Source organism: Ochotona princeps, chromosome 5 (genome assembly GCF_030435755.1).
Source record: "Ochotona princeps isolate mOchPri1 chromosome 5, mOchPri1.hap1, whole genome shotgun sequence".
In the NCBI taxonomy this organism is placed as follows: Eukaryota; Metazoa; Chordata; class Mammalia; order Lagomorpha; family Ochotonidae; genus Ochotona; species Ochotona princeps.
Window position 1 is genome coordinate 52,529,196 of NC_080836.1, and position 22,599 is coordinate 52,551,794.

The 22,599-nt window shown below is 42.5% G+C and overlaps 1 protein-coding gene and 1 non-coding gene across 4 annotated transcripts in view; both read left to right on the forward strand.

Moving 5' to 3' along the window:
* The window catches only part of RAPGEF4 (Rap guanine nucleotide exchange factor 4), a 339,309-nt gene that overhangs the window by 109,815 nt on the left and 206,895 nt on the right, over positions 1-22,599 (forward strand). The gene's annotated exons all lie outside the window — the stretch shown is intronic.
* LOC118757894 (U5 spliceosomal RNA) lies at positions 7,945-8,063 on the forward strand. The gene has a single exon (XR_004995406.2). It is a non-coding gene; the product is annotated as a U5 spliceosomal RNA (small nuclear RNA).

Here is a 22,599-nt window from a genome sequence, read left to right on the forward strand (position 1 = left end):
AGACGGAGTCAGAGAGAACAGAGATTTTCCAATTGCTGATTCCCTTTCCCAAATGGCCTCAGTCACTTGGGATGTCTTTTGCTTCTTTTCCCAGGTGCATCAGCAGGGAGCTGAACTGAAAGTGAAGTAGCTGGAACACGAACCAGCACCCATACGGGATACTGGCATTGCAGGGGGCAATTTAACTTGCTACACCACAATGCCAGGCTTGACCATGGTATTTTCAAAAATGAACTTCAGCAGAATTTAGCATATAAACCAAGAATCTCCCAGCCTTGGTTTTTATTTTTGAAAGAAATAATTTAATTTATTGAAAGTTGATAACATGAAAGGACTTCAAAAAGTTTGTGAAAAATGGAATTAAAGATAAATTTGAGTGCAAAAAAATGCTTTTGTGTTACTCACTTTCCACAGACTTTTAGAAGACCCCTCATTCATAGCATTTGGAACAAAGGTCAGAAAGTACAAGATCTAAGAGGAAAAGTATGCTTTTTGTCACCTCCTGCAGCAATCACCAGTTCTGCTCTGACAGGTAGTTGGCTGCCATTGGAGTTTTCCATGGGAGGTTTTAGGCAGACTATTCTCTTTGCTTATCCAGAAAAATTTTGCTTTTGACTCTTCTTCCCAATCTTTTTGAGAAAGAAAAAGGTGGTTCTGAAAAGCCTAAAGTTCTCAAGCCACTTGAGACATAGTCGTCAAACAACCTGACCCCAGCACAGTGACTAGGGCTTTAGTTTACTTGCTCCTTATTGGTTTGCTATTTTCTTTCTTTCTTTTTGGGATTCAAAAAGTTTATTTGGAAGTCAGAGAGAGAGAAAGAGAGAGAGAGAGAATCTATCCTTTGGACTACCCAAATGATCATACAACAACCAGGACTGGGCCAGGCTAAAGCCAGGAGACTGTAACTCCAACAGGGTCTCCATGTTGGTGGCAGGGTTCCCAAGTACTTGGGTCATCTTCTGTTACCTTCTGTGTTTATTAGTAGAGAGCTGTAAAGGAAGTGGAGAAGTGAGAACTTGAACTGGCACTCCTGTGTGGGATGCTGGTGTCACAGCCAGTGGCTGATCCCATAACACAGTTTTACTGTCAACCACTTGAATGTCCTATCAGCATTGTCTAAAGTCTTAAATCTGAGAACTTTATTGCAAAATGTGACTTTGTTTTCAATAGAAACTTCTAACATTAAGTTGTTCTAGTATAATTACTTTTTTTGTCGTTAGGAATAAGGACACGGGTAAACATCAGACATGACAGTTTAGATAACACTTGGGACACCTATGTTCCATATCAGAGCACCTGAATTTAAGTTCCAGCTCTGATTTCTTTTCTTTTTTAAGATTTACTTATTGGGCCTGGTGGCATGGCCTAGCGGCTAAAGTCCTCGCCTTGACCACGTCGGGATCCCATATGGGTGCTGGTTCTAATCCCGGCAGCTTCGCATTCTAATCCCTCCACTTCACATCCAGCTCCCTGCTTGTGGCCTGGGAAAGCAGTCGAGGACGGCCCAATGGTTTGGGATCCTGCACCCGTGTGGGAGACCTGGAGGAAGTTCCTGGCTCCTGGTTCTGGACTGGCACATCACTGGCTGTTGCGCTCACTTGGGGCGTGAATCATCGGACAGATCTTCCTCTCTGTCTCTCCTCCTCTCTGTATATCTGACTTTGCAATAAAAATTAGTAGATCTTTTTTTTTCATAGCCAATCTGAAGTCAGGAGCCAGGAGATTCTTCCAGGTCTCCCATTTGGGTGTAGGGTCCCAAGGCTTTGGGCCATCCTAAACTGCTTTCCCAGGTATAAGCAGGGTACTGGATGGGAAGTGGAGCCACCAGGATTAGAACTGGGATCCCATATGGGATGTTCAAGGCAAGGACTTCAGCTGCTAGGCTACCACACCAAGCCCCTAGCTCTGATTTTTTCCAGCTTCTTGCTGGTGCAGATCCTGGCAGGTGACAGGTGGTGGCTCAGTATGGTCTAGGAGACCCAGATTGCGTTCTGATCTTGGCCTGGCCCGATTCTGGCTATTGGAGGCATTTGAGGAATATACCAGAATAGGAAGAGCTCTCTTTGCCTTTCAAATTAAAGGAAATAAAATTTTACAGGAAGAAGTTACATTATTGAAGATTCAGAGTAACATATGCGAGATAAATATGTTTACTCTGTTTGAACATCACACAGTGTATGCCTCTCCTGAAATATCACATGGCACCCCATAAACATACGATTTTATGTATCAGAGATGAAAAAATATAGGAAATAAATATAAAAATGATACCCCCTTCAACTTTAATAAAGATGTTAGTGATTGTAGCTATATCATGCTGACACTGTAATAGTGAATGCAACACGAGAAATCCTCTTTGTGTTAATTTTCCAAGAAGATGTCCCTGTAAATAACCTCTGCGGGTCTCCTACATTTCCTGAGGTGATGTATATGCACCAATCAGCCAAGCTTTCCTGGTGGTGTAGATGACCTTGTGTGCACGGTCCCTGAGATAATAAATATTTATATTGACAGTGCCGCTGTCATGAATCGAGGTCATAGAATTGGGTTTGGGTTTTTAATCTGGTGTATTATTCTTGCTTAATTTCGTTGTGCTGCAGTTCCAGTGCTATAAATCAGGGAGGACATTTGCCTACAAAAGGAAAAGGAAGAAAGGGTAATAGTATGAAAAATTGCCTTTGTTTATTAAAAGTGTTTGTTCATTAGGTACCTGTGTTTTGGCTACCATGTCCTGGATCTCCTTGCTTTTGCTTTTAAAAAAGATAGATCTATGTTGACTTGAATTAAGGGCAGCATAAAGACCTTAAAGTAAATGAGTGGGAAGGTAGGGTGAAAAGAAATATCTTTTTAATAAGTAAATGTAGGACATAAATATGTAATTTCAAGCCCTACAGACAAGGCTGACTACATAACTTATGGGACACAGTACAAATAAACATGTAGGGGTCTCTTGCTTTCTTTCTCAGAGGGAATGAAAATGTTATTTGTAACATTACTATATAAAGCATTTTTCTTTTGTTTGCTCTGTATCTTAAATTCATCATTTTATTCTTTAGTTGCTGTTTAATATTGTTCAAAGTAAATAAAAACAGATTTCAGTTGATTAGCATAAAATTCCTGCTGATCTTTCTCTGGTGTAGTGCCAATGATTAAGTGTAAATATGAGAACATTTAACTTATATGCACAATCACCAGAATTGCGTATTTTTCTGTTCCATATCTGCTGCATGTGTACGTATTTCAGTCTCATCAGGACAGGGAAAACCAGGTTCTGAACAAATTCAACTTTTCTACCAACACTATCTTTAGTTTACTGATGAGGAAGGATAAGTTAAAAGGAAAAAGGTGATGTGCTGCCCTATCTATCCTTTTCTTTTCTGTTGCTATTTTTGGCAACTGGGGTTGTCCAGTCCATGGGAGGAACATAATGAGAAAGGCCTTGGTAGAGTTTCTTCACCAATATTAGTACACTGTGGGGATGGGTAGCACCTGATTTTCTCAGCTAAAAACAGGCTGTGCTTACCAATTGCTTCCTCAAGTCATCTTGCACCCCCACGCACTGTGAGTTCACTGCAGTCCCGTGCTATTGGGATATTGGGATATTGGGAGCATGGTTGCAGAATGAGATGGCAGGGAAAAACAGATATTCCCTGCGTTCTCCTGGTGTTTGTGCATGATGCACTGCAGTACTGGAATGCACTCATAAAACACAAGTTCAAAACAAAATCAGGACTTTCAAGATGGTGACAGTAGATCAGCAGGCCAAGTACGGAGAGCCAGCCTGAGCCTGGCACCCTAAGACATTGCCCAGGCCTCATGCCCATGTGGTAGGTGTGAGTGAATAAATGTAAGAATACTAAGGTCTTTTTTTTTCTTTCATCATACATTTTCATAACTCCTGTCCTCAGAGGATATTGTGTCCATTGATTTTTTTCAATAACATTTTTGGTAAAGATGATACAGACATAGATATGTAAATGTATATGTGCAAACTAAATATGACTAGAGGTTCTTGGCAATTTTCCCAACCATGTGGGGTAGTCTGTTTTTTTCCTCTTTAAGCTGGACTGGTCCTAGGACTTGTATAGACTTAAGGAGTTCTACTGGACTTACTTGGCTTGAGAGTTGACCAACAAGGGCCCTGAACTTAGGCTCTTGACCTCTAAGAGTATAATCTCTGTTGCATGAAGACACCAAAAATGAAGAGTCCTGTGGTCCCCTGCAGATATTTCAGCCGAATCATTTGAGACCATGGCGAGATGAATTTAGTCAGTCCTAACCAAATCTGCAGCTGAGTGTAGCCACCTGAGAGCAAGCCCAGATGGATTGGTCAGGAAACCCATGGAATTATAGACATCATAAAACTTTACTTTTTAAATGTATACATTGGAATGAATTTGTCTGAGCATTCAATATACATTAAAACATTAGAACTTAAATGTACCCATAAATATAATTATTCCATGCAGTTTTTTGAAGATTGGTTTTATTTATTTGGAAGGCAGAGTGACATGAAGAGATAAACAGAGAAGTAGATCTTCCATCTAGTAGTTCACTCTATACAGCCACAAAGTTTGAGGCTGGGCCAGGCCAAAGCCAGGAGTCAGTCTGTTCACCCAGGTCTCCCATAGGTGGCAGGGGCTCAGCATTAGGGCTGTCTTCTGCTTTTCCTGGCACATTGGCTAGGAGCTGGATCAGAAGTGGAGCAGCTGAGACTTGAACCAATGCTTATGTGGGCTGCTGGCCTAACAGGCAGTGGCACTATACCATGTAACTGAGCCACATGCCATTCATCTTCTCTGTATTTTTTTTTTTTTTGCATTTTATATATCTCAGAGATCCTTCAAGTCCTCACAGATTAGCCACATTATGCTGCAGAGTTTTCCACTGAATGATTGTCTGTAATTCATGTAACTTCATGCACAGTTTTGTTGGATTGTGTTCTCAGTAGTGCCATGTAGGACTGTCTTCTGTGTATCTTGCTACTTTTTTTAAAAAAAGATTTATTTATTTTTATTGAAGAGGCAGATATTAATTTTTTTTATTGCAAAGGCAGATTTACAGAGAGAAGGAGAGACAGAGACAGGGAGATCTTCCATTTGCTGATTCACTCCCCAAGTGGCTTCAGTGGCTGGAGTTGAGCCCATCTGAAGCCAGGAGCCAGGAGATTCTTCCAGATCTCCCATGTGAGTGCAGGGTCCCAAGGCTTGGGGCCATTCTGTACTGCTTTTGCAGGCCACAAGCAGGGAACTGGAAGGGAAGTGGAGCAAGCAGATTACAAACTAGTGCCCATATGGGATCCCAGAGGATTTAGCCACTAGGCTATCACACCATTCCTGTCTTGGTACTTTTATGGAATGAATCTGTGTCTCTGGACCCATAGATATGATGTGAAATTTAAAGTTTGAAAATTATTTTTTAATTCAGTCTAGAGAGATCCTGTCATAATTTATGAGAATACGTGTTTTGATATTTCTTTAACATCAATAATTTCAAATTTCGAAAATTTTGCCAGCAAAAGTAAGGTGTATTATTCGTTATTTTTTTCTGTATCTCTAATCATGAGTAAAATTAAACATTTAAAAGATATTTCTTGGTGATTGTTATTTTATGAGAGTGGCTGACTCATATCCTTAATCTAGCATTGTTGGGTGAGAGCTATAGTTCGTAAGATTTTAGGGGCCCTCTGTAAATTAAAGAAACATGACACTTTGGCCATATGCATCAAAATGCTAGGTTATGGCTATGCAGGAGAAGTTCTGTATTCTACTGCATGGTAGGGTGATGATAGTACTTTGTATTTCTCATTGTTTTCTTATGTCTTTGTATTTAAATAGATACATTTCTATGCTTTTTAAAACTGGAGGGGAGGATTTGGAAAGTTTTCAAAACGAGGTGATAAGTGTTTGAAGAAGCTGATATATTTAATTTTGATGTGAATATGATGACATGTATACTTGTAATCACTACATGCCATTTCATATACTGCTTATGTGTCCTTTACATTTTTAAAAAATATCTCCTTAAAGTTTTTGTTAAAGATACATTATTTTTTTTTTTTTTAAAGATTTTATTATTACTGAAAAGCCGGATATACAGAGAGGAGGAGAGACAGAGAGGAAGATCTTCCATCCGATGTTTCACTCCCCAAGTGAGCCGCAACGGGCCGGTACGCGCCAAACCGATGCCGGGACCAGGAACCTCTTCCAGGTCTCCCACGCGGGTGCAGGGTCCCAAAGCTTTGGGCCGTCCTCTCCTGCTTTCCCAGGCCACAAGCAGGGAGCTGGATGGGAAGTGGAGCTGCCGGGATTAGAACCGGCGCCCATATGGGATCCCGGGGCTTTCAAGGCGAGGACTTTAGCCGCTAGGCCACGCCGCTGGGCCCAAAGATACATTATTTTTTGACCAGACATTTAAGAGTAGGGAAACATTTCCTAACTTTATGGTTTTCTTCTTCAAGACACTTCATTCATTAATTCATTTCCCTCCCTCACTCCCCAATCTCTTAAATTAGGGCCCCCGTTATGCTTCCCTGAGAACATACCACTATTAAAGAGAAACTTTGAAAAAGCCATTTTATTGTCTGCCACCTTTCCTGGATATTATTTGCATTTATCCAGTTTTTTATTTTCTGTTTATTGATAGGGAGAGTTTGCATGAACAGGTTAATCCTAAATTAGTTGGTGGCTGCATGTGTTGGCTACAAAATGCAGTTTCCCACAATAATTCATTTATCTTTATCTATTTGGAGAAAACTAAAGGGAAGAAAGCTTTTGTAAGCTGTATCACAGGCTGTTTCCCTTGGCTGCATCCATGTCTTAACAGCCAAGTCCATAGTGTCCCACGCTCTTGACAGAAACGGTTAGAGGATGGCCCCAAAGTTGAAGCCAGAGCCCTGAATGTAGAGATGAAGTGAAGTAATTCCCACATCATGTCTGGATCTCACCTTTCCCAGGTGCTCAGGACACTGCTGCTTAATGGTTCTAGGAAAAATACCATGTCATCCTGCTCTAAACTTAGGGAGGGGAGATTGAAATGTGTGTCTAAGCTTGGGCATATATTATGAAGACAGAAGAAGAGAACTGCTCTTAATGAAAACCTTGATTTATAGATGAAGGCCACAATGGCTGCGAAAGGTGCTAATAAAAGACAAGGCAGAGCGAATACAATCTTCCAGAAAGGCTCCGAGACCCGTGCCAGCGAGTCGGGAGCACTTTGCAAGGGCATGTTCATTTGCAAAAAAAAGTCCGCAACAACTTTTACCATCTCCTGGAAATGAGATACTCGACAGTGGTCAATAGGAGAGAGTCCAAATATTTTGGGAGAAGCTTTTTATAAATTGTGTTATTTCTCCTTAGCTTTGTTAAGTTGTTAAGTTTCACTTTCCCATAGTGTGGTGACTGTGTCTCCTTTTGAACCTCAGCTCTTAGCCTCTGCTGGCAGCCGCGCTGGGTCCAAGGGCTATTTCATAAGGAATGGCACCAGCACATCATGTTCCTGTCTTCCTCTTGCTCTCTGTTGCAGCTCTCAATATTCCTGCCTGAAGAAACTCCCTCTTTCCCTGCATCTTGTGTTCTCTCTCTGTGACAGACTGGGGATGACACAGCTGTTAAGAGCTAGAGTAAAATGACCCCCAGGCAGCAAGCAGTGTACACTCAGAACCTTGCCATCCACCTGCCCTGACTGATGGAACTCCTGTCACCTTCCTTCTGGTGGCTCATGGAGCTTACTCTCAGTGCTTAACTGAGTTCAGATAGATTAGGAGCTGGGTGTAATGGCCTCTGGATTACTGGAGTTGTGGCTGAAGTGATTAAAATCTTCACACAGCATTCTTTTTCAATTGTTCACCAAGTACAAACATGCCCTGTAATATACAAGCTTTGTCACACACAGAAGGAGCCATTTCTACGGTAGGAAGTGAATGGCCTGTGTATCAGACAGACTAGGGTCAACATTTCTCTTCAGAATGTATAAATCTTTCGCCTTTTACTAAAGATTTCTGTGGAGAGAAGCAATTCTGAGTCCTGATCCAATGTTTTGAGGCCTTGCATTTTTGTAGGGCTGGAAATTTTTTTTTAAGTGAAATTTTACTTCTTCCTGGCCATGTGATAATAAACCTCGTGTTCTTAACATAAAATGAGATCAAGAAATATAGCTTTTGGAAACTGACAGGGCAGAGAGGAGTTAGCCACCTCTGTAGTGCTGGCACTCTGCATCCCACATGTGCGCCAGTTCAAATCCCGGCTGCACCACTTCTGATCCAGCTCCCTGTTAATGCTCCTGGGAAACCAGGGGAAGCTGGCATGGATGCTTGGACCCTTGCCACACTATGTGGGAGACATGTTCCTGGTTTTGACCTTGCCCAGCCCTGGCCATTTTGGACATTTGGGGAATGAAACAGCTGACGGAAAAATCTCTCTCTGTCTCTCCCTTTCTGTAACTCTGCCTTTTAAATAAATAAATATTGTTTGAAAAAAACAGCTGCCATGGTTTGAGGTATTTGAGTATTTAGCACATAGAGAATTTTCATTTTTTGTTTTTTTTTTTAAGATTTATTTACTTACTTGAAAGAATTAGAAAGAGAGAGATATCTTCCATTTGCTGGTTCATTTCCTGGATAGAATGGTACCCTGGTCAGGCTGAAGCCAAGAGCTCCATCTGGATTTACATGTATGGCAGGGGACAAAACACTTTTCTTTTGCCTTCTAAGGCAATTGAATATCTTAAAAAATCCAACTGAAAATTGCTAAAACAAACAAGCAAACACCCAAAACAAAAAACCATAAATAATCCCCCCCCATAATTTTGATATTAAAAAGTTTCTGAGGCTGGTGCTATGGCCTAGAGGATGAATCCTCGCCTTGCATTCCCGGAATCCTATATGGGTGCCAGTTTGTGTCCCGGCTGCTACACTTCCCCTCTAGCTCTCTGCTTGTGGCCTAGGGAGCAGTGGAAGACAGCCCAAGTCCCTGAGACCCTGCTTCCTCATAGGGGGTTAGAAGAAACGCCTGGCTCCTGGCTCCACTCTAACCATTGCGACCACTTGGGAAGTGAACCAGCAGATGAAAGATCTTTTTCTCTCTGTCTTTCCAATAAAAATAAATATATATGTATATATTTAAAAAGTTCCTTAACCATTTTATTTCCAACTAAAATGTCAGTTTTTCAGTGTAGTGAGTAAATGAGGTCAAGCAAGGACTATGGCTAGCTGTATTTCATTGCTCTAAAGTTTCCAGGTTAGAATGTGGGTATTAGGCTGGAAAGGGGATGAAAGTAGGTGTTACACTTCAAAGTCTTCCCTGATTCTCTAACGCCCTCCACACATTGAATGAGGGTGATGTTTCACATCCCCCTGATCTTCTGGATAGAAGTGAAAGGCCAGGTATCTCCTGACCCACTGAAATAATTTACTTTTCACCCATGAAATATGGTATGTCTTTGAGGAGACCCAGACATATAATTTTTTAAGTATGCAAACGCTTAAAAAATAGCAAACAATCTTGGCAGCAAAAGTCTTCCCTTGAGTGACCCATCCTTGTTGCACATACACGTGCATCCCTACATAAATACACAGAAAACACCTCTGTGCCAGCAAGTGTCACTGCTAAGGGAAATGACAGCATTCACCAACAGTGGCTCTGTCTCTGCTTTGAGGTTAATACTCTGGTGGCCTGGGTCTGCCATGGGGTGTGCAGTTGGTGCAGCAGCAGGATGGATGTCACATGTGATGTCCGAGATGTGAGACACTGGAATAGACTCCCAGTCACATCTCCCCTGCTCAGGGTGGGACTGCAAGCATGCTGTGTTTGGGTGTTGCCTAGTAGATGAGAATAACAACACTGCTTGGGTAAGAAGGGCATTGTCTGAGGTGTGGCGTCCTTTCCACTTCCTCCCACTACATGGAGCACTTCCTGCTTCCCAGCTGAGTGATGAGTCATCTGGACAGGCTTGAGGATGTGACCCGGGAGACCAGTTGGGCCCGAAAGATTAGAGTGACATGGATGACAGATCTGCTTTCAGCACACATCCCGTCCAGGTAGAGCCGGGAAATGCATGAGTCGCTGAGGACTGGCAGCAAGGCCATGTGTCATCACCCAGCACTTGGCCAGCAGATTCCTCCTGGCATCCTGGAACATGCTGGGGTGGGGGGGGGGTGCGGTTGTTTCAATTTCTTGTGGTTTCAGGCAACTGGGAAACATTTTTAAAGTTGACTCAGTTTGACGTGTTTGGCCCGTCTGTGTGCTGTAGTGGCGGATAGAACCACATAGCTGGAATAGGCAACCGAAAAACCACCTTAGGGAAGATGACTTAGTTGTGTGTTAAGTTAAGCTTGTGTAGAGTGTGAGCATTAGCATTTACCATGTGTCAATAAGCATGTTCAAGTGTCTGAGTTTCCTACCTCTGTATACTTTGTGATTTTTTTCCGTTCTTAAGCATACATATATGCAGGTATGTAAGTGTATGTAAAATGTTGACTCTTAAATGACCTAGCAAGAAACATCAAATTAGCTACATGCCTTAATTACTGCGGACTTAACATAGTGCTACATGGGCACCTTTTCTATCGTGACTCATTTAATCCTCTTGAGTATGTATATTGTAAGAAAACTGAGACTTGGGGAGATTAGGGACCTGCCTAATGTTGTGTAACTGTTAAAGGGAAGAAATTGGGATTTAAACTAGCACTGTCTGTCTTTAAAACTTGTGGTTTATATATTGTGCTATTCCTGCCCCCCCAAGTTCTTTCTTTAAAAGTGCTTTTTATTTAGTTATTTGACAGGCAGAGAGATGGAGCCCCCATCTGTGCACTTGTTGCCTAAGTGCCTGTAATAGCAGGGACTGGGCTGAGGCCAAAGCTGGGAGCTGAGAATGTACTCTGTATCATATGGATGGTGGGGACTGAGGTCCTTGGGTCATTACCACTGCTTCCCAGGGTGTGCAATAGTGGAACTGGGAGTAGAACCAGAATTCAAATTTAGACACTCTGATATGGAATGCAGGCAGGCACGCTAAACTTTATCTCAACATACCATGCTCTCTGTTCTTATCCTATAATCAAGTAATATCAGCTATAATCTATTAACCAAATAATCTAATGAACAAGTCAACAAACTATGGGCTGGTGTATTGGCTTAGTTGGCTAAAACTCCACATCCAAGTGCTGCATCCCATATAGGTGCTGGTTTGTGTCCCAGCTGTTCCAATTTCCATCCAGCTTCCTGCTTATGGCCTGGGAAAGCAACCAAGGTTGGCCCAATACCTTGGGCCCCTGCACCTGTGTAGGAGACCCAGAAGAAGCTCCTGGCTCCTGGCTTCTGGCTCCTGGATCAGATCAGCTCTGGCTGTTTCGGTCATTTGGGGAGTGAGCCAGTGAATGGAAAATATTTCTATCTTTCCTTCTCTCTCTGTAAATCTGCCTTTACAAGAAAAATAAATAAATATTTTAGAAAGAAAAATAAATTGTCTGGTTTCACTCTCCTTATATAGAATCTATATGAGAAAATATACTCACTTGAAAATAATATAGCCCAAGTAGAGTATACATTTGATTCTTATCACTGATAAAAACCAGAACCTGCAGGACTGCATTGGAGTCAACAAGCATGAAATTGGGAAATGAATATGAGACCTGAGGTGGGAAGTGAGGAGATACCTGGGACAAGAACACCCTCCGACACAACAAGGCCGCTGTTCATGTCCCGTGCTGTGAGGGCACCTGCAAGATGCTTTCTATAATTTCCTCAGAGATGAAATGTTCCCTTCTCAGTGATGTGAGAGAACATCTTCTTCAAAAAATGTCCTCCTGCTTCAACCTCAAAACCTTTCCCAGGGAGGTCAAAGCCTTCGTGTCAGCCCCCATGCCTAGATAACCAAAGAAAATGCTCCGAGAAGTCAGGAAGAAAGGTACTGTTTCCCATCTCTGCTTTTCCCCACCATTTTTTCATTCTTAGGTGACTGACTTAGAGAAAATGAAGTGGGATCACACTGTATGGGACAGCCTTGGGGTATTAGCTTTTTGATCAAAAGCAACGAAGAAACTCAGTCCAGCTCTGTCTAAGGAAATCTTATGCATGACACAAAAGTAATATCTCAAGTATACATGTATTAGAGCTTTTTCAGATGCTGGTGGAAGATTCAAGGTTCAGTTGTTCTTTGTTGTTGTGTTTAATTGTGTGTAATTATGTATTTCATTATTGTAGAATCTCTTGGTCTAGAGCTAGTTCCATATGAAAACTTCATTTTTTTAACCTTGTATGCGTTCTCTGTCCCAGGCACTTAGTTCACACATGTCCAAATTTATCTGAGGAATGGTGCTGTGCAATCACCATATGTCCATATGTCATGGGGAAAGGCAAGAGGAAAAAATCACATGAAACATATTGGACAAAGGCAAAGTTTGTTTATTTGTACTCAGCAGTGTTCTGTTCCATTTATAATTTTTAGAAGCACAAACTCATTTAGCCATCATTTTCAAATGTGGGAAATTAAGTAGGGTTGCCTCCTAACCATTCCCCAGGTCCCTGTGCAACAGAGAGCAGTGTCCTTCTGGGTTGGACACCCCACCCCAAGCGTTTGGAAACACACCAAGGATCTCATTTATATTTTTGTTTTTTTTTTGTGAAAGAAGAACATTGTGAGTATTGATGATGGTTCAAAGAAAGTATTCTTTTTCCTTATGAAGCCAGGTTGTTGGCTTTATGGAAAAACTTTCATTTATTCATTTATTGAATATCTAATGAGTATATAGTTGAGGGCATATCGTTATGTAAGTGAGGTACAAAGAATGTATTGTGTGGGCATTGGGTCCGAGGAAGTGACTATCTAATTTAGTAAGTATATGTGAAAGGTTCACTGTCAATATGAAAGCTAAAAAATACCAACATTAGGGGAAAGTGGATAAATTAAGAAATGAAATAATCAATGTCTCTTCTGTCCTCTTGTGTGCTGAGGGCTTTGTTCCCTTATGCTAGTTGTTTAGTGTTGTCTCCAAATTTTATTTTTGATGACGTTTACATAGTTGATTAGTGTGGGAAGGGTCCAGGATCAGGGGGAAGTGGGTGATACCATTGTTTCCACATTTTCTTTTCCTTCTTTCTATATCTTGGGGGAGGGAGAAATAAGGGGAGAAGTGACACCCAGCTTCCCAACTGTCTCAGTATCCAGGGATGGGGAGAGGCCACCTGATGTGATCCCAGGGTCCCCAATGTGGAGCACGCTCCAAGGGTTCTGCTCAAGTGCTTTCCATAGTTCTGAGATGCTGTTCTTGCAGATGAGGATATCCTTCCAAGGTCCACTGGCTGACACAGTCCACCTCTGAGTTTGGATTCACCCAGAAATTTGCTGTCATGCTCCACTGGGGGAGTTGTCCAGTTTGTTCTGCCCTCCTTCCTCTGCTTTGGTACCAGATGCCCTCTGCAGGCTCCAGTGGTCTGACATATCCTCCATGTGCTTCCAGGTATACCATCCACTGATCCATCAAAACCTCTGAGGTGCCCCAGTTCTAACGCACGCACTCCATTTTCAGACCATGTATCCTGCCGCTCTCCCCATGTTTGTAGTTATGAGTTCAGCAGTTTACTTGGGGGGGAACCCGCAAACAAATTTCAGGTGACCTCAGTCCTATCTCTTGTGTGTAAGTCCACCTGTACAGGGCCCAGTTCATTCTGTCACCCACATCAGCATGTGTCCACACTGGTAATTATAATTTCTAAGTCAGATCTATCTCCAACCCCATTTCTTACACAAACAAGTGGGTGCTGTGGCCCAGCTCAACCCTGCCTTTCACACAGTCAGCCCTCAGTATGCCATCAGGAGTGTAGCCCAGTCAGAGTCAGCCCCAATCATTCCAACTGGGCTGCCCCCTAGCCCTGGTTTCTGTGTCTGCCAGCATGTACAGTGAACTGGTCTGGTCTGTTGCACCTCCCATTCAGCTCTCATCCACATAATTGGGTGTTGAAGCCTAACTCATCCGAACTGACTCCACCCTCTAGCCCATACTCATGCCAGTGGGTGCCACTGTTTGTCTAGCCAGGTCCACCTCCCAGTCCTGGTTCTCCTGCTCGCCAGTGGGAGTTGCAGCCTACAGAAGGGAGCCCACAGTTTCCCTACTGGGCCCAATCCCATTCCTGGATCTTGCACTCTCCACGCACTGTCTCTGTCTCTCTCCCAGGCACTTAGTTCACACATGTCCAAATTTATCTGAAGAATGGCACTGTGCAGTCACCATGTGTCATGGGGAAAGACAGGAGGAAAAAGTTGCATGAAGCGTATTGGACAAAGGCAAAGCTTTTCTGCAGTCTAGCTCAATAGGACTTGTCCTCTGTTCCAGCCCTTGCCAGCTGATCTGTGGCAAAACCCAATCCACTTGTCCTTATTCTGGCTCATGCCTGCACCAGTACATACACCAGTCAGCCTAGTGTAGCTCTCCACCTAACCCAGTTCATATGCAGGCCAGCAAATGTTGTAGCCCTGCCTAGCCTGACCTGCCCCCAGTCCAAGATATCAGACTCATCAGTAGGAGCACTTAGTTTTTGATTCTATACTGCTCACTTTACTTCCTGGAATTACGTGCAGCATTGGGGTTGAATTACTCATTATAAGTCAAACTTAGAGGACTGACTATAACATCCATGACTGGTGATTGTGATATTGTGAGCACATACTTAATGTTTATTAAGTAAACAGTTGTTAATACTTCAATGCAAACTTCTTAAAGACTTTTGGGGGGGGGTTGTGTGTTCTTTGTGATTTATTACCTCTTAAAAAACCAAAATATTTATTTTTATTTGAAAGGCAGATTTGACAGAAAGAAGGAGAGACAAAGAGAGATCTCCCACCTGCTGGTTTACTCTCCAGATGGCTGCCATAGCCAGAGCTCGGCTGATCAGAAGGCAGAAGCCAGGAGTTTCCTGTGGCTCTCCCATGTACAGGGTGCAGGGAGCTGGATGGGAAGTGGAACAGCTGGGACTTGAATTGGAGCCCATATGGGATGCCGGTGCTGCGAGTGAGGGCTTAGCTGCAGGGTGCTTAGCATCTTCAATGCTGATTTTAACCTAGGTTGACATTACACTTCTTTTGTAGGAAATAAAATAAAATCCAATGGCAAAGCACCCAATAAAGTTTCCTTCCTCTTCAAATCATTAATCAGGAAAATTGCCTTCAGATGCCATGGTAGGTCTAGAAGTTTTAGGTGTTATTCATTGCCTCCCATTTTTATAATTTGAGCATCTAGTGGGAGGACTAGAGAGCTCATAAGACTTCCCTAAAGCCATTGTGCTAAGCAACCTCGGTTTCCCCAATACTGGTCCAGTGCTGCTCGTATAGCAGTCTCTGAATTGGGATTAAGGTTAAAGCATTAAATTAACAGTGTTTGCAAAACTACTCTGAAGTTCTGATCAAAGTTACAAAGTCTTCTTTTTTCTTGCAAAAAAAAAATGCAAGGACAGGCAACTTTGGATAACATTTCAGGCAGGAGCTGTTTGAAACCCTCCCACTCACAACTCTAGTGTTCATGAGTCTCATTTTAAGAAGTCTTAATACAGATGGTATTTGACAAGAAACACTCTGTTTCTAAACCCTCCCACATTCTAATTACACTTGAGTAATTACAAGATTGGAGAATGTGGGTCATTACTGCCACTTCTCAAAATGCCCATTTAGAATTTAATTATTAATGAGGGAACAATTCCCAGAGCAGACATCCAAATCTACATGTTGGCTGAACACATACACACTGTTGAACATAAACTGTTCATTTAAAAGGCAATCCAAAGACTAGACAGTTTGAATTTCCTAGAACTACCTGATTCTTTACTGAAGATTTTATTGTCCCTTATTCTCATTTGCTTTTTAAAAAAAGATTTATTTATTATTTTTATTAGAAAGTCAGATATATAGAGAGGAGGAGAGATAGAAAGGAAAATCTTCCATCTGATGATTCACTCCCCAAGTGAGTGTAACGGCTGGTGATGTTCCAATCCAGGGCCAGGAGCCAGGAACTTCCTCCAGGTCTCTCACACGGGTGCAGGATCCCAAAGCATTGAGCCGTCCTTGACTGCTTTCCCAAGGCCACAAGCAGGGAGCTGGATGGGAAGTGGAGCCGCTGGGATTAGAACCAGCGCCCATATGGGATCCCAGCGCATTTAAGGCGAGGACTTTAGCCACTAGGCCATGGTGCCGGGTCCCTCATTTGCTTTTATATTAAATGTCTGTTTTGGTGTGTACTGTATATTAAAAATGCTATCACAAGCATCTTTATCTTAAAGCTAGAAAGTTATAAGGCAAGTACTTTTAGATCAACTGTTACATGTGAAATATTCTGAGAGATGATGGAAAACATACGTGTAATCTATGCTCTCAGGGAGATTAGGGTCCAGTTTGGAGGGAGCAGTGACATTAAGCTGCACTGATGTTCAGAAATCACTTTAACGTGAGCTTAGCTTCGTAAAGGAGGAGAAGTCTGTAGTGGGCTTTGAAAAGTGAGTAGGATTTGAGGCTAAACAGAAGAGGAGAATATTTTAGTGTATTCTAGCTGTTTGTTGCTTTATAACAAGCTACACCAAGTGTACTCAAAACATTTCCTTACTTTGCTCATGAAGCTGCACTTTGAGAATAGCTTGTCAGTTTTCCACTTGGCATCATCTAGGCACAGTTGGAGGATGCTAGAATCAACCGAAGGCTCACCACTAGTGTGTCTGTTGCTGGCTGTGAGAATAATCAGAGGCATTGGGCATGTGGTGCTAATGTCCTAAGAGAACTACAATATAGTATTGTCTTTTTGAAGTAAATTATTTATTTGAAAGGTAAAGTTAGAGGGCAAGATCTTTGATTTTTTTATTTATTTTTACTTCCCAAATAGTTACAATCGCTGGGCTAAGCTAAGATAGAGCCAGAATGCAGGAACTTCATCAGGGTGTTCCACATTAGTGGCAGCTACCCAAGCACTTGAGCCACATTCTCCTGCTCAGAAGTGAAGCAGTCAGGACTAGAATTGGCACTCACATGCCATACTGGCATTGCAAGCGGTGGCTTAACCCAGTGTGCCACAGCATCACTCCCCAGAAGCTCTTTTTATTTTATGACATTTCGTGGAAGTCATTGCCACTTGCCACAAGAACACCCTGATCTGAGAACACAAGCCCCACTTTTAACATATTAAAGCCATTTGTAGGATGAATATATGAGGCCAATGATATTGCGATCATTTTGGAAAATACAGCTTGCAGCACAGACTGTGGAAGAAGGTGAAGGTGAAGTTGAAGGTGTTTGGGGAAATGGTTTGGGTGAAACAAGGAATTCATAAATGGGAGCCTGGGAAAATGGACGGAAGTCTCTGCTGAGGAAACTGGACTGGGTCCTGCTGACACCAGCGACTCTGTAGCATGTTTGACGTTATCACAGTGATCATTACGAGGGCTGAGGTGGCTGGGGAGTGCAGGATAGTTTGCTGGGGTAGCTGGAAGTGTTACCATTACCTGGGATGGATTACAGTAAGGGTAGATGTGCCATGATAAGGCCTCACAGGGAGAGTAGGCTAGAGGACAGGAGCAGGAATGAGATACACTGTCAAGGAACACATGATATTGAAAGTAGTTGGATCACAAGTATGTACATGTATTCTATACATGAACTGTATAACGGAGACTAGCATACCAGTAAGTAAAGATATGATGCAGTACACATCTCTACTCCTGAATAAATGGATTCTCAAGGAATCAGTTAAATATACCTTGACAGTATGATATCTAAATCTCTGCCTTTGCCTATACCCACAATGCCATGATGCACTTGCTTAACAGCAAAATGTTAAACTTGTGACTGTTACTGAAGGACTACAATACTGTGATAAAATGGGAGAAAATGGTTAAGGAAGAAAGGGGAAGGGATCCTTGGGTGTTGGGATGGTTGGGAGGCTGAGTGTGGCCTATCCTCCTATATCCCCTGCCACCCCCACCAGAAACTGGAAGAAGAAATAGAAAGTTTGGAAACAATGATCACACTCACTTCTCCCCAACCCTAGATTCTTCCCTCCCTGATCAACTAGGTAAACATCATCTAAAGTAATAATAAAAAAGTTTAAAAAAAAAGTAAGATTAAACTGATTTTTAAAAAATGTCTAATAAAAATCATGTGGGAAAGAAAAAAGAAAGAGAAAAGGATGGGAGGAATCCCTATACATACAAAACTGTATTGTGGAAAAATAATAACAACAATAAAATAATTCTTCTGAAATGCTAGAAATAAAGTAATTGGATCAAGGAGATGGGGTGGGGTGGAGAAGTAGGAAACAACAATGTCATTGTTTGGAGCTAAAAGATAGGCTTAAAGAAGTTGTTAGAAGTTTTCCCAACCCTGAATCTGCCAAGGGCAAGTCACACTTCAATAATTAGTGTTTCCAGCATTTGTAAAATTAAGCTTTTTTTTTCCCCAAAAATGTGATTATGTTATTGACTCATCTAGTTTTCAGAGTATTCATTTTGTATATTACTACAGACCCCAGCATCTCTTATCCATAATCCTGGGTTTTGCAAACAGTTTTGAAAAGCTTTTGTCAGCTCCTCCATCAGCAAAGCCTGACCTGAACAGGTGCTGGATGAATTTGTGGCTAGTGCCAATTTTTCTGTATATCACGTAGTGTGAATAGCCATCCATTATAGAGGAAATCCTGTCTTATCATGCACAGAAAAGGTAATAATTTGCCCACCCCAGGATCTCTTAGCTGTGAAGATCTCTTTGAGCCCTAAGTCAATCTCAGATGCTGTGCACATTCGATGGCAGTTGCCCTAGCAGTGAAGACACCTGTATCCTATTAATATGGTGCAGGGGTCCAATACCCAGGCGTCTTGTTTGACCCCAGCTTCTGGCAAATGCAGAAGCTGAGAGGCAATGTGTGAAGGCTCAGGTAGTTGGGAACCTGCCATACAGAACTGCATCCCTGGCTCCCTGATTTAGACTCAGTCCTTCTCTGACATTACAGGCATTTGCAGGGAGTGAACCAGTAGACAAGAGGTTTCTTCATTTGCCTCTCCAGCAAATAAATACGTGGAGGAGGGAGCTGTACCCATACAGTATTTGTGAAAGTGCATCTTTCCCTCATCACCTTATCTCTGACAGGTGCTGGTATTCTTTCCATTAAATTTCAATTCCTCTGAAAGCAGATCATCATAGTTTTTGTGGTTATTTGCTTTATATATGGACATTTAATCTTGGAGACTGCCTGCTGTTGCTGTGTATATATTCTAAGTGAGACTACCTTGAGGGGTTAATCAACATACACAGTAAATCTGAGTGCCCTGTCAGTGCCCAGGCTTGGAGGGTCAGAGTGGGAGCAGTCTCCCACAGGCCCAGAAGCTGACCCTGTCCTCTCTCTCAAACCTTGCCTCTGTGCCCTGGGCAGAGACCAGGAGCCTGTCCCTTAAGTCTCTGATGCTTTTTAGATGCCACATGGGAGTGTGAACCTTGCGAACTAAAGAAAGCAATAAAAATCACATTGTCATTTCAAGCTTTTCTCCTCTGAAGGCAAGCTCTGCTTTTCATAGAAAAAATATTAGAAATTAGCTCTGGACTTCACACCTCCTTGCATTTGCCTCCCTCTTGCTCCTCTACACCCCATGGTGAATTAGCTGAATGCCTTTAAGCATCAGATTCAATTCTTTCATTGTTAGGTTTGTCTATGATTGTCTTTAATAGTCACAAAATGATCCAGCATCTAAAAAACATAATTAAAAAATCCAGCCACAGTGTGTCCCTGTGATTTAGGGCTGCAGTAAAGTGCTGCCTCAGAGGAGTTCTTTCAGACATTTGGAATTTAATACTTTCCAAATTTTATTTCATAAATGGAATCCAAAGGGCTTGCCTTTTTTTGTCCATTCACTATCAGGCATATTTTAAATCACTCAAAAATGGGGGGTATTAATTTAATGTCGTCTTTGAAGTAGAACACATCTTAAGGTTGATAATCTTTAATTTTCTCTGTACAATATCAAGTCAATATATGAATGCTCAGTGAGTTAAGACTGGTTTGAGCCCATAATGAGTTGATCTTGAGCAACTTGGGACTTCTGCAATTGATCTTACCAGGGAGAAAGAGATTTGAACCAACCTTATAGGTTGTCCGGTAGGTAGTGATGGAATTGGTGAACACCACCAAACCAGCTGGTATGGTGAATGGTAGACTCCAGATCCATCACTGGTAGGGCATTTGCATGTGATTCCAAGCAAGTAGGAAGACTGTGAGCTTTATGGACCTGTAGGATTCTGACCAAGGGACAAATGTTTTGTAAGCCATGCTGAATCCATTACAGATGTCATTGCCTCTTCTGCTTCCAGGCAGCCAGGGTGACAACATCTAATGAGATGGCCTGACAGCTCAGGGAGTGTACTTGTGTGTGTTGTTTGACGTAATGCCAGCCAGTTTCAAGTGGGCAGAATTAAAATGCAAACCAAGCCCAGAATTTTTAAATTTAATTAGTGTCTGGTGTTTGCCAACTAGGGGGAAGGTGATGGAGTTCAGCAAACAAATTGCTGGGAGCTGTGCTGTCGCTTGAACTAAGACATCTTGACATGATATGGCAGGGACAGCAGCTGACCCCACTGTGGTGCCAGGGAATGGATTTGGCAGCTATAAAGGAAATGGAAAAATGTTCCTGAAGCATGGCCTACTTACAAGTAGACTTACAACAACAACAACAACAACAACAAAATTGTGGAACATACACTTAGCATGAGATTTGCCATCTCCCCATTTTTTTCAGTGCATAATGAAGTGGCATCAAGAACCTTTACAATGTCATATCACTATCACCACTGCCTAAGTCCAGCATGTTTCACCACCCAGTGAGGAAAGTGGCTACCCCTCTCTCCCCTCCCTTCACCTGTCTCTCACCTGCTTTCAGTTTACAAGGATGGTACGGTAGCCCATAGGGATTGGAAGATACTGTGATTGAGAATTAGGCTATGGGGGGTGTGATTGCAAATCTGAGCTCCTGTCTTTTGTTGTTTTCAATAACATGATAGCTCCATGCCCATTGAGGCACAAGGGGCAAACCCTTTGAAAACTTTACAGAGTACATTTAGTAGGCCACAAAACTCACCAGTTTCAAGTGTATTTCAGTGCGTTTCAGCATCTGTTGAACAGTGCAGCCATTCCCATGATTCTGAGAGCAATTTCATTTTATTCCCCCAAATAGGATCCTCCATGCCCTTTTACAGCCAATCTCATTCTCGCTCGAGCCAGCTGCTGTCTCGGTTGTTGCCTTTAGGAGTCACATGATACGTGGTTTCTGCATCTGGCCCTTTTCACTGGGATTATTTATGATGCATGTGTCAGCAACACTTTTTGAATGGTTGAACAGTGTTCTACCAACTGGATAGACCACATTTTATCTGCCTGTTCATCTGAAAATGTCTTAAAAGACATTGGTCATCTGTGAATTCTAGAGGGTTGAATGGTTAGATATCTTGAAGACCCTCCTCCTCCCTCTCCCAAACAAATGACCATGGGGCAGATCTAAGTTTTTAGTTCGTTGCTTTCTTCAATAATGCTTGGGGGAGTCTTCATGACACACCAGGCTCTATGGTAGACCTGGGGGAATATATCACTGTGCTCTGGGAGTTTCTTCTCTAGTGACACAGTTAGCCAAGACAAAGCCCGACAGAGTCCATGCAGCAGCCTGAAGTTCTTTCTCCTTCTTGGAACACAGGCTGGCCGCAGACTTCTTACCACTGAGTCTCATGGTAGTGTTCCTGGAGTCACTCAAAGAACAGACTATTTAGGGAAGCACTATGCAATGGTCCGGCTAGTCAGGGTGACCGGGCCCAGATGCCAGAGGTGGTGACAGTGTGGCTTCCCAAGCCTAGGCTGCAGGCCCCTCCCTGTTCAGCTCTCAACCCTGCCCTTAGCTCCTCCTTGACTCCTGCCCTAGGCCATCTTACCAGACCAGAAAGCCAGGAGTGCAGGGGACAGGATGTCTCATGTGTGTTTACTCCTGTGGGATGCTGGGGCTGAAAGTGGCAATGGGAAGACCCAGGAAGCTTCAACAGGACAACTGCTTCATGTGGAGAAAAAAACAGGTGGTGTTTTGAGGGGCTTTCTTGGTGGCTGGTGCTGGTGGCAAAGTCCCATCCCATTAAATGATGGGAACGAAAAAGGGTAGGAGAGACACAGATGTGCCTGCTCTCAGAGATTACCTGAAACTTAAAGCAGACTGTAATTTTGTTTAAGATTATGTTATTCTGTAAGATTTAATCCTTTCTTGTGATCTATTTTAATAGGACCCAAGTTTTAGCCTTGTCCATTTTTTACAAGCCTGGGCATTTTTTGCTCTTCATGGATATGTATATTTCCGGGATTATGGCTTGGAGCCCTTTTGTATGGTCCATCATCTATGTTAACTTCAGGGGTGGGGAGCCGTCATACCACTGTGAAGGGTCTGCTGTGGATCTCCATGTTCCATCCACCCCTTTGCCTGTGCCTGCTGAAGGACTCAACTGCTGGGTTCTCCTTTTTTTTGCTATTGTTGTCAGACAAAGATTGACATGCTAGTTGGAAAGAAATGGCCTTGGGTGATTGGGTTGGGACTGACTCTATTAATGATTAGT